Raw genomic sequence first — 12,881 nt, 5'->3', positions numbered from 1 at the left:
AGCAAAGGCAAATAAATGGCTCTGAGCTTTCTGAGGGTCCAGAGGAGCAAGGGTGCACCGAGGTCTTCCAGCCCTGCTGGAATCGGGCAGTGAGAGCGAGGCTGAGGCTCGTCTTCCGCGGCAGGCGCTCTCACTGCCTCGGAGCTTGGGGCCCTCTGAGGGAACTGCGTTCCCAGGCAGAAGAAGGGCCGTCTGGCCGCCCCACGGGGGTCAGAGCGCAGTTTGCCTGGCTTTGTTTTAGGTTGCTTGCTGCGGTGCTGCCTTCCCTCATCCCTTCTCTTCCACGGGGTGTGGGATTTAAGGACGGGCCCGGGGAGGATGGGGTGCAAGGTGCTGAGTGGGGGCAGGATTGGAGGCACATGGAAGGGGAGGGCGGGTGTGTCCACCTGGAGACCGCCTGGTGGGGAAACCATGCATCATGCTTCAGTGCGCTGAGAGTTGCCTTGCTGTTGTGTCCCCAGAGCATGGGCACTGGGAAGGTGCCCCCAGCTCTGCTAACAAGCTGGACCCTGGCGGGGTGGATGGGGTAGGAGTTCCGCCTGCCTCTTGAGAGAAAGCAAAGTAAAACCACACGTTATGGTGGTAGTGGACATGACCTTGAACTCAGGGGTTCGGGGAAGGATTTTCTTCCTTCTCTTCCTCTCAAATTATCAGGAACTCTTGAGTCCCTTGGAGGAGACTTCTCTGTTCTGTGGGCTATTTACCCACCAGCCCAGAGGTGGACGTTTCCACCATGACCCGCCTGCTACGTACGGCTGTCCCAATTCTTTACTCTGTGAGAAAAGGGGTTTGAAATGTACAAGTCCAGTGACGTCACAGGCTCAGGGGATGCCTGGAGACCAGAATCTGGGGCGTCACTGGAGAAGGGGTGAGACATGGAAGCTCCCACGGCCACACCCTTTTGCCCTTGGAATCATTGTTCCTTTCTCTCATACAACGTAGGTTACGGCCCTCAGCAGCCCCCAACCCCTCGCCAAAGCTGGTACCTCTGAAACACCACACATGTTCAGTCAGCATCCAGAGTGATTTACTACAACACGTGGAAGTCTCCTGGGGTCAGCTCTACAACAGTTTGGCAAATTGCAGGGATACAGAATCTTATCTTATTTTTAATGCCATTTAATTCAGGCTTTTATATCTCTCTCCAATTCCCTTTATAGGTTTTCCTTTTGCTTCTTTTCAACTTTGATCACTGGGGAAATTCCACAAGGTCCCTCCTTCATCTGTGGTGGAAAATCACAGTCTCTGTTGGGATTGGACTGCTCCGATGTCCGGCTCATGGAATACTTTAGTGTATTATTCTTCCTCTTTCCTGGGCTCATGTCCTTGGAGATCCTCTCTGCTTTCAGAGCATTCCTACACATTTCTCTGTCACTTCATGCCGTGTCTTTGCCATTTTTCTCATGTTTTCTGAAATCTTTCCTTTTCAGAGGATATTGGTTTCCTCCCACGAATCAGTTTTTTTAGTTTTTACATTTCATCTCCTGGCAGCCCTTCCTTCTAGGTTCTCACTTTCATCTTAGGACAAATGTTAGCATTCTTTGAATGTCCATTTCTGATTGAGCTAAACCTAGTGACTAGTTACTCTGGGTCAGGCAGCATGCTAGGCTTTTTCATTTATCAGTGGCTTTCAGAGAAACCCTGCATTGCTATCCCATTTTCACACATGAAGTATGCTGGGTAAGTTGGACTTGTAGTAAGTGGTCAGGCAGCTCTTCTAACACAAAACAAATTCTCTCTTCGCTGTATTTCAAGCGGTTTCCCTTAAAGGTAGATGGAGATTGCTGTCAGAATCAACTGACATTGAGGAATTGCTCCAGTTCCCCCACGTAACTAGATTGGGGATGTAATTAATCCAGCGTCGTAGGTGAAACTTCATTTCACGTGTGTGTGTGTGTTTTAATGTTGGTCAATATGGTGAGCAGATGTTACCCTTGGCTTTAGTGAACAACAAAAGCATTTGATTAATTTTAAAAAACAGCTCTAGACTCACCAATGGCACACGATGAGAGTCAATCTATATTCCCCTTCATTTCATTAGTCTGTCTCCTGATTTTGTTCAGGCCTGATTATTTTTTCCTTTTCTAGCTTTGGTGCCTGGGGAATCCAGGCCAATTTGCACAGCCACTTTTCTCCAGCTCCTGGAAAGCAGTCATTCAGCAGGTGGGAACTCGCGGGCCAATACAGCAGTGCAAGATTCGCTGTTTGGGTGGCAGGGAGAGAGGCGCCGAGTGATTGATTATCTCCAACATGAATAGCGCATGGCCTACAAACAAAATATGCAGTCGCCTAGGCCAACTTCCTCGTGCCTTAGGTCAGAGAAGAGAACACGTAATGGAGTGGTTGGGAAGCCTCGCGTCTGAAAGGGGTGAGGATGTGGATAGTCACTGGGACCGTCTGGTAATTGGAAAATTTGAGGTGGAGGAAAATTAAGTGATCTGGGAAAGGGAGAACAGATTCAAACGCCATAGTCTTATTACAGATTGGGAGGCCTCTCAGGCCAGGAGAGAAGAACGTTACTAGTGCAGGTGGAAGAAGCATGGCTGTACACTCGCCATTGGTGCCACTTGTGTGGAGATTAACGATGAACAGGGCTGACTTGTGGTAGTTTTGTGTCTCTCTGGTCTTGGTGGCTAGATGGTGAACTTCCTGTGGGCTGGGTAATGTCATATCTCTGGTGCCAAGCAGAATGCTTTGAATGGAGCACATACTCAGAAAATATTAACTGATTAGTAAGTTGATTGACATAAAGTTGAACGCTCACTTGAACAAGAGACCCAAGTAATTCACAGTTTAGGTGTACGCCCTGCTAGGTACTGTAAGATGCAGGTCCTGAGCCCCTGTAATTAAAAATGTTAGGGCACAGGCTAACTTATTAAAACAGAAAGATCCCAAAATGTAGTGACGTAAATAGGATCGCAATTTCTTTTTCTCTTACGTAACAGTCCAGTGGTCAGCAGGTGGGGGCTGGAGGCAAGGCAGCGGCTACAGCTTCAGTGAGCAGGAGGGAGGGAAAGAGCCAGGAGAGTGGCCGGGAAGTGGCATCTATCCTTCTGCTCATGTCCCTTTGGCTGCAGCGTGATCACATGGCCACACCGAGCTGCAAGGGAGGCTGGGAAGTGTAGTCTCCAGTTGAGGGGCTATGCACAGGTACAACTTAGGAATTGCATTATTAAAATGGAGAGAATGAATGTCGGTGGACATGTAGCCTCTGATATAGTACCTAAGCTAAATTTTCCTTAAGAGGCTTCCCTTTCCTTCCCTTTTCCAAGGAGGTTACAGGAAATAGAAGCAGCAGTTGCTGAATCCTATTTGCCAACCACCTGTAATCCTACAGATGTTGACAGTATAGAGCTCTATCCAGAATCTGAAGTCTCCTCCTCTGGAGGCATATTAGAGACAGAGATGGAGTGAGATGATGAAACCGCCTACGAGGTGCAGATGCAAACTCTTGGGAGAGCCAAGAGATTTTTGCCCCAGAGAACTAAAGTAATTTTGGTTGGTTGTTGGGAAAACATTACAAATGGGTATGGCATTGTGCAAAGTGTTAAATCTTAAGGAGAACTGCTGAATACATCATGTTCAGGACTTAATCCTCTTGTTTTTTATGGTGGTGTTTTACTCATTTTAAAATTAGTGCATGTACAATTTCAGAAATGTAGAATTGCTCTTTATTCAACTTGTGATTTCCCAATATATATTGTAAATTGACCTGGCACTGCTGAGATTTGTTTGTGCTAAACTGAAAGGAGTTTTGGTTCTGATTCAGAAGACCTGAGTACGAGCCCCATTTCTGAGCTTTTTTGGCCACAGGGTTAATTTATGAAAGGGAGATAATAGTAACCAATTTAGAGAGCTGGTGGGGATGAAATGTGCTATGGGTGTGAAAGCTCTAGATCAGTACTCTCAAGCATGGTACAGATGCTAGATGCTGTTACGACTATTACTGTTATGAATTGTCAGTTTACTTTTAAATAACTCTGAGTGGCCTGATATCAATTTGGGCATTTTGAAGCTCAACTACTAATAGTATAAAACTAAAAAATTTATTGTAATGGTTGAATTGGGGCTCGAAAAATCTCTGCCTAGTCTCCTTTTGAGATAGCACAAGTTTTCTAAAGTATTTGAAGTTGTCTTTAGATGTGTCCATGGTTCATTTTCTTTCTTAGGTATAAGGCTTATGCAATTGATTGGTAATAAAATAAATTTTATAACTGGAATGAAAAAAAAATTCTTCCCAGTGATTGTGAAAACACCAGGGAAGATTCGTGGCTAACAGTACCTGTGTATGACTTTTTCCTTCTTCCTCCACAAGAAGCCACCTTGAAGTCTTGTATATGGATGACGGTGTTTCAAATAGGATTATCATGTTCTCTAGGTTTATTTACTTGAAGGAAGTGCCCAGGGCACTATTATGTTACCTACAGAATAATTCCAAGATGAAAGGAAATCCATGATCAATGCGAAAGGCCCTTCCTTTGAACTGTTCTTATGGCTGTCACCCAGAGCTGCTAATACAGAGCAAAAAGTCTGCAAGCCAAGAGTATGTCTCTGGACACATGTGATCTGGACAAATGGCTCATCTCTTCTCTGTGGTAGGTTCTTTACTTGTCGAACGGGAAGCCCACTGCTGGACTCCTACCTCGCCATGCTGCTCTGTGGAGTGCTGGAAGGCATTTGAGGGCAAAGATTGTTTAAAACCACCTGGTCTTGGTTTAGGACATTCTGTTGGCTAAACGAGACTTACTCAAACACTGGAATATAGAAAGAAGAGTTCCTTTGCAGCCCACACCTTCTAGGAAGTAATATGGACTGAAAACCAATGATCCGTATCTTGCCAGGTAGCAGGCTATGCCCTGGGTGCCAGATAAGGACTCTTTATGACATTAAAGTACTATTTATTACCGTATAGAATACCAGTTTTTTTCCAGAGAGCTGACCCATTAAGTAAAATAAAACAAAATCACCTCTATTATCTTGTAAATGGGTATGTTCTGATGACAACAGACGATGATAGAGAATAATTTCTACAAGCTATTGATGTTCTAGGTATTATAGACGCAGGACTATGGTTTTCATGGGATTGCTGAATGAAGGCATCGTTCTCATTGTGGAGTCTGGACATCAAGCCAGTCCTACTTCTGTTCAATGCCACAGATTACAGTTTAAACAGTTGGGACCTTGAATACTCCACTGGTAGCCTGCCAGTGAAGACCTGCTGTGTTCTAAGTTGCAAAATGGGAGAGAAAGAGGAGGATACTAGAGATAGGACTGGGTGTGAGATCCATTCTTGCTTGTGGCAGCAGCGCCACTGGTGGAAAGCGGAGGTTGTTTGACTCTGGAGAGAGACACCACAGTCGGCCTAGGGTCAGGCTAGTCACGGTCCAGGTATTTGGTTTCTCCCCTGCTTGTTGAAACAAACCGTTTGCTATTAGTTCCAAGAAAACCAACCACTAAACTGAGAACCAACCCCAGGTGAAACCAACTGAAAGTTGCACAGGGGCTAGTGAGACTGACCTGTTTTTGCCTCTCTGCTTCCTGACTTGCTGCATTGGCTTCTGCTCTGTCTCTCACTCTGGTACAAGAACGAATAATATCCTCTGGCCTTGAGGCCACCCCACCCATGGTTTGACATAGTCGTATCTAGTACTTGAAAATGCAAAGTACTTGTGATAAAACATGGCAGAGGGGCAGGGGTACCATTAACCCAAGGCCCACAAAGCGTGGTTCCTAGTGCCTCTTGCCAATAACAGTTCATCTCTGCCACCTCCCCCCGGAGGACGCGTGTAGAAGGTCGGCTCTGAAGGGAACTTAGGGTTCCTTTTCTACTTCACCCTCCTCACTTTTAAAGATGAGAAAAGGCCCGAGAGTTAAAGTGACTTGCCAAAGTCATTGGTCAGTGGCTGAGCTGTTACAGGAATTTGTGCCTTCCGTGGAGCACAGTCCCAGAGCGCAGTGTGTGTGGTACCCCTGGAGCCATGGTAGAACTCCTAGTCTACTGCCCTTTCAAGACCATGACCCTGGGATTGTGGCCTTTGTCTCCTTTGTTCTTTTTGGGATTGTCACCTAATGTCACTGAGCTTGTTTCCTCAAACCCGCAAAATAAGAATCCCTCGCAAATTTATGAGGTTGGCCTGATGTTCATATGAGCCAATGGATGGAAAGTGTCATTTGTAATTTTAAAGCAATCTGCTGCCATAAGATGTGATTATATAACTATCTGCTATATAACATCGTCAATCCATTTTTTTTCTTTTTCTTTTTGGCCTGGAGCACCTTAATCCCTTGGTCGGCCTTAATTAATTTCAGGTGTATGATTAATATGTTAATGACACCCTCATTCAGCCCTCAGCACTTAATTGTTCTACAATTTCTCTGACTCCAGGTGTACTCTATACTCTCAAGCTCAGCAGGGCTTTTGTAGAGAGGGTATATCTTTTTGACATTTTGAAAATCCCCTTTCCAGCAAAAGATAAACCAAAGGATTGATCATTATTGTTGCAAGACAATTCCAGAGAACTCTTAATAGGGAGCTCTGCTACTGAGACCTGAATAGAGAATGGATCAAATTATAAATATTCAGACAAACGTGCAACTTCCCAGCATTCGAACTATTGTTTGAAACTGGGAGAAACATGATTTTAGTCTCGTATCATGGGGAACCTTAGGAATGAACAAGGCTGAGCAGTGGTCCTCGGCAGGGGTAGGGAAAGCAAGCGTTCACAGTGGCCATAGTTAAGAGCAAGGACCAAGTGCAATGTTTGACAGGAGGGACATTTTCAGTCAGTTCATGTAATTGGGCGTCCGTTGTCTAGTTCAGCCTTTTCCTTTCCTTCATGTCTCTTCTTCGTGTTAACTCCGTGGCTGAGTGGAGTAGCTAGCTGTCTCTGCAGCGATCTGCCAGGGCATCTACAGGCAAAAGCAAATAAGGACATAAATAAAAGTTCTTGTTTCAAGAGATTCTTTCCGAAAGTAGCCCCAAATGTCTGCTGTTGTCTTTGTTATTTTTCTGGGTGGATTTTCTCAGTCTCTGCATGTCTGGCTTGATGGATAATCTTTCCAATGTGGAGGAATAGTTCAGACTGGAAACAACATTAGAAAAGCTTGAAGAATTCATTTTTCATACCTGCTGCAATGTGTTAATGACCGAAGGTTACACAAAACACCAAATATTTGAATCTCCTGATACGGAAAGTTAGCAGAAATGCTTCATGCCATTTTCCATTGCTATTCCAAGACCACATCTGTTTGGAACTGAACTGTAGCATGCGTGCTGGGGAACCTGTATGAAATTAACTTTTATAGCTGCCTTTACAAGCAGGATCTTTTATTGTCTACAACTTGGCTGGGATTCAGGAAGTTCCCAAAATGATTTATTGTCATGTGTGCCTATTCTGTGGCAGCTGATGAAACTGATATATTATTGAACATATGCAGTCACTCTGGCTAGAGACAACAGATCATCTAAGCCTTTTATCCAAAAGGATTGAAGGATCCACATTGTGGAAGGGGAAAAAAAAGTTGAGTATTTTGTTTTAAGCGAAATAATTACTTGCAGGAGCAAAACATTTGTTACCAATCCTATAGTTCTTTTCTGCTTGCAACATAGTGAAAACATTAGAATCTAGAATATATTAATTAACTAAATACATAAGGTAATATTTCCCCAATAAATGTTGGATCACATTCTTATAATATCTGGGATAGTTAGTTCTGTTTATTAGACCATGATATTAAGAATGAAAGATCATGAATTTAAACTTCTTTCATGTTACTTAATGAAAAAAAAAACACCCAAACCCTCTCTTCTAGTTTAACAGAGGGGCTTGTCCAACCAGTCATATGGTTGCAAGAGGAATTTGGTGAAATGGTGGGTAATAACAACAGAATCTCTCTTTACTAGTTGAAAAACTCAAGAGCATGTTTTTCTGCTGATGAATCAGAACTTCCGTACGTGAAAGACAGCACCATTAACTAATCAACAACGAGAACAACATTGCATTTGATTAAATTCAAATACAGGAAAGAAAAAGATTAAATATAATTCTAGGATCTGCATTTATAGCATATAAAATATTTAATCCTGTGGCAAAATCTGGAGTTTCTGGATTCAGCGTGTGCTCTCTCAGCCAGATAGCTAACTGACACATTCATATTTCAATTGGAAGTGGATAGTCAAAGATCTGGGAGTTTCAGATGGATTTGGAAATGAAGCCTCAAGACTCCAGATCATATAAGGCTGTGTTAACCAGTTAGCAGATTTAGATCCAGTTTTCTAGTTACAGTGTCAATTGAAAACATTTGATTTATAGTGTCAGTGGAAAACAGACAAATCTCTAGGTATTATATATAAACACTGTCTACAGGGTCATTTATAAGACAAAGGGAGGGTAGTTACTCCAAGTGGAATGAGAGACAGTTTTTTCTCTTGACAGTGTAGATGCCCACGTTTTTGGAACAGAATTTGGGTGCTGGTTTTGGGATTCTGTCTGGTCAACACTAATCCTCTTTCTTCCAAAAGCACTTTTTTCCCTTTAAAATGGAAGTGGTTCATATAGTTGCCACCTTACTCATCGTCATAGGAAGTGTAGCTCTCAACAGATGTCATTCACTTTCTACAAATAGAAAAAATAGAAACTGAATTTAAGGGACCTAGCAGCATTGATTACGAACCTGATCCCTGAAACTCTGACATTATGTTTCTGTGTACGAGCTGACGGTGGAAGCAAAATGAGTCCTAGTTGAGTAAGTGCCTTGGTTGTATTCAGTTTGCTTTCCCTCACTTTAATCTGTTAGGCTTGGTAGTTTGACAGAGTTACATGTTAAAAAACTTATTTCATAGACAGGTGAGTTAGTTTCACATAGTGAAATAATCTTTCATATCTAAGGACAGTTGCTAAGTGTCAGAACAGTATGGTCCTGTACCAAAATGGGTCACACACCACATACTCTTGAGGCTGGGAGCAACCAATGCAGAGTGCTTATCTTACTCTCAGGCACGTCGTCTTGCTTATGAAGAAGGATTACACATTTTCAAGGGGTTGGAAGCAGTTGAATGTGGGTAATGTTAATTTGGTGTAAAACTTCAAGTGGCATATTACTAATGCCAAAGAACAAAGCAATCGAGGATCTGGTAACTAATTACTAACAGCACTGTCATTATTTTATGTAAGTGTGAACAAGAATCATATGTTTCTTTTTTTTTTTTTTTTTTTTTGCGGTACGCGGGCCTCTCACTGCTGTGGCCTCTCCCGTTGCGGAGCACAGGCTCCGGACGCGCAGGCTCAGCGGCCATGGCTCACGGGCCCAGCCTCTCCGCGGCATGTGGGATCTTCCCGGACCGGGGCACGAGCCCGTGTCCCCTGCATCGGCAGGCGGACTCTCAACCACTGCGCCACCAGGGAAGCCCCATATGTTTCTTATAGTTCATCCTTGTTGATGTACTTGGTGTTGCTGGTAAAAGTGTGATGATGAGCAGCTAGTTGATTGCTGAGATTCGCCGTGGACGACTCCTGATAGCAGTGTTTTGTGCCCATGCCCAGAGGCCCCAGGGGCAGTGGACATTCTTTAAATAAGTGAAGCAATTTAGTAGTTGTTGTGATTTAAAGGCACTATCACAGACTTGAATTAGGGGACCCTGCCATAATCATCTGTAGCTAATGACACTGATTTGGTGTTGCAGGAAGCTGCTGAGACTACCAGACGGAGGCATCTAGACTTCACAATGCGGCTTTGCCTTCCCTGGGAGCTCTCGGTCTTGCAGTAGAAAGAGAATGGATGGATATTGGTGAGTGTGGGGAACTACATTAATACAGCGGTTCCAGGAAGAGAGGGGGATGTTAATGTTTATTCTAGGTCTGCCAGCCGCTGTGGATACCTGGTTTGTTTGTTTGTTCAAAGAGCCCTTTATTCGAGAATCTTGAGATGATTTATCTAATGCCCATGATAGGACAAAAAGGACCCACTCCCCAAATGGAATGATTGTGAATTGAAAGACACTCAGACCAAGGGCTAGGGGTTTGTGTATTAACATATAAAAAGGGATGCTGAAAATATAAAGGCAGAGTAACTGAAAGGAAAGAACTTAGACTCACAGAATCTTAAAGTGTGGAGCTAGACGGGATGTAAAGATAATTGTCTAATCTCCTACCATTTATTGAATGATGAAACTGAAGCCCAGTGACATTAAGATCTCGTAGTGGGAGAATTAGAATTAGAATCAGCCTCCTAACTCCCAGTCCAGTATTCTCTCCAGTACATCATTTCCTAGAAAAAGTCTAACTCTTCATTCTCTAAGCCCACGCTTATCTAGGAAGCATCCAACTATAATTTACTCATTGGGTAGATCTCTCTCTCTCTAGATAACTGGTCTTGTGCCAGACACATGTCACTCCTCATTGTAAATTAGTAAATTTACTCTCTGGTGTGAATCCATCTCATGTGCCTCTGGGAAGCTTAAGCCACTTCCTAGGGCCACTGGACTGGGGATCAGAAAATCTAGGCTCCTGTCTTATCTCTCTCAAGTCAATTAACCTCTCAGGTCTGTTCTCTTATTTATAAAGTTAGAAGAATGATTGGGGGATCTCTAAAGCCCACTCAGCTCCAAATTGCTAAGACTCTATTTAAACATTGTCTCTATTGAAGAAGAGACAAGGAGAGCCATTTCCTGGACAGGATGATGTCTGTCTTTTTATATGCAAATGTGCATTGTGAGTTTCAAAAAGGGGGGTGGCTATGAACTGCTGGTGGAAGAGAATAGACCCAGGTGGCCTGACAACACCAGCAAGCAAAGTTGGGAAAGACCAAAGATGTTTAGCTGAAAGGAATGACCAATGAAGCCGGTAAACAGAATCTAGGTTAAGCTTACTGAGAGTCCATTGACTGAGGATGTGGTAGAAACCAGCTCTTTGAGCTTCTCTAAGTGTTATTTTCCAATAATGTCATAGGAAAAAAATTATTCTATGATCACATAAGTTTTAAAAATATTGGGTCAACAAAATTAAGTTGGTTTCTTTATGAAGACTTCTCAGTGCCTTTAACATGAGAAAATGCTTTGGGAGTGTCCAAGATGCAGAATTTCCCAGATTCCTTTGGCCACAGAACACATTGTTCTCTGATACTTTCCAGGGGAAATGCTGTCCTAGAACAGACTTGGAAAGAGGAGAGGACAATTCAGGGTGTGCTTTGGAACCGTGAGAACCCAGCATGCAGGCAGCACCAGAGCAGGCTGAGAGCGGGTCTGAGCAGGTCTGAGCCTGGGACTGCAAATGTACCGCGGTGGGAATCTGCCGGTGAAACCGTGACCTTGAAGGGAAGGCCCAGGATAAAGTATCAATACATGCCTTCCAAAAGGAGAGAGTGGGTGCATAAGAACTCCCAGGCTATCTGACGCTTTCAGTTAGACTCAACTAGTTGTATTGCTTACATGGTTTCTAGTTATATCCAGGACTGTGAATGGTATACAGGGCAAAATACCCTCATACTGAAACAAAGATGAATTTTTATATGATTTTTTTGGGGGGAAAGATTAATTTTGCAGAGAACAGTAAGTAAAGGAGCAGGTTAGAGCCCAGAACAGGTCTTGGAAGAAGAATGTGGAATCTCAACACTGTAAAGACCTGGAGTTTTTCACTGGAGGTCCAGGGACAGGCATCAGAGGATCATTGGATGCATGGGTACGGTTTTGTGGGGATGTGTACACCTGCTGTTTTGGGAACAGTGCGAATGGCTTTCATCAGATTCTCAAATCAGTCTCTAATCTCAAAAGCAGTTAGCAGTGCCTTCCTGTGGCCCATTTTGCAGGAGAGGAGACTGAGGCTTAGAGAGATGAAATAGTTTGCTGGATATCAGCATATTGTTTTTATCTTTGGTTCTTGCAGTGAGGTTCCCCTGAAAGCTGGCAAGCTGTAGATGGAACAGAAAATCCACTGGGGGAGCCTTGATCACTGGTTTAGGGGTTGCCCTTGCTCCTAGACCAAAGTAGGCTTTGAAATACACATTACATTTCCCATTTTACAGGCAGAAGACAGACAGTACAAATTGTTCAGAGGGACCTACAGCTTGAACATTTGCATTAGAAACCCTGAGTCTCGACTCCCATAAGAAATTACTCATAATTAATTTGTTACATCTAAAAGAACCCCCAAAACAAAAAAGAAGTTTGGTTTTAAACATGCACTCATCATGAAAGGTTTCTCTGTATTCAGTATCACACTGTGTTTTTGCCTTGAATATCACAAGTATTTTGAAATCAAAAGGATTTTCATTTTACCTTTTAGAAACGTGGTATAATTTATCTGCATGATTGCATTTTAATTAGCACTCCCGTTGCCTATTTAAACATGCAAAAATATAAAAACAAACCAACCAAATAGGAAGACATATTATAGCCAAGGTGTTTGCTACTGTCTGTTATTGAGCACCGCCTGGGGATAAACCCGTACCAGACTCAAGTTCAACAGTGTGAACTGGTTCCAGATAAACCCATTTGTATGCATCGTATTTTACATAAGGGTTAAGCTGTCTTAGCAATTGTTGATAATTATGGATCCTTGCATAGCTCTGAGAATCTCCAAACGTTCTTTGGGAGTAAATCAGCCATTCCCACAATTTCAAAACAAATGTGTAAAGAATTTTATACGGGGCATTTTTACACAAGTCTTGGGTGGTCAGGTGTTGACCCTTGAAAACCTAAAATCACATCAGAGTTCTGCCTGTGTGTACTCTGTTGTGGTCAGGGAGGGCAGGGTGAAGGATGTAAACCACAGGAATGGATTTAACTTTGGAGGGAGGTTTTAACTCTCTCGATAGCACAGTACGAGGCAGTGGGTCATCGTGGTGCCTGCTGCTGTTCTGGGAGCCTCTACTGCTCAAAATTCTGA

General features: G+C 43.3%; 1 long non-coding RNA gene across 2 annotated transcripts in view; it reads left to right on the top strand.

Annotated features, from left to right (window-relative positions):
• The window catches only part of LOC113631765 (uncharacterized), a 353,230-nt gene that overhangs the window by 245,360 nt on the left and 94,989 nt on the right, over nucleotides 1-12,881 (top strand). For both annotated transcript variants that reach the window (XR_003437561.1, XR_003437562.1), the window contains one exon: nucleotides 9,683-9,787. This is a non-coding gene — a long non-coding RNA (uncharacterized LOC113631765). The remainder of the gene's footprint in view (nucleotides 1-9,682; nucleotides 9,788-12,881) is intronic.

This window comes from Aethalodelphis obliquidens, unplaced genomic scaffold (genome assembly GCF_003676395.1).
Source record: "Aethalodelphis obliquidens isolate GAN/ISIS:26980383/991018 unplaced genomic scaffold, ASM367639v1 scaffold34, whole genome shotgun sequence".
Taxonomy (NCBI): Eukaryota; Metazoa; Chordata; class Mammalia; order Artiodactyla; family Delphinidae; genus Aethalodelphis; species Aethalodelphis obliquidens.
Note: the sequence above shows the minus strand (reverse complement) of the source record. Positions and strands in the feature narration are given on the sequence as shown.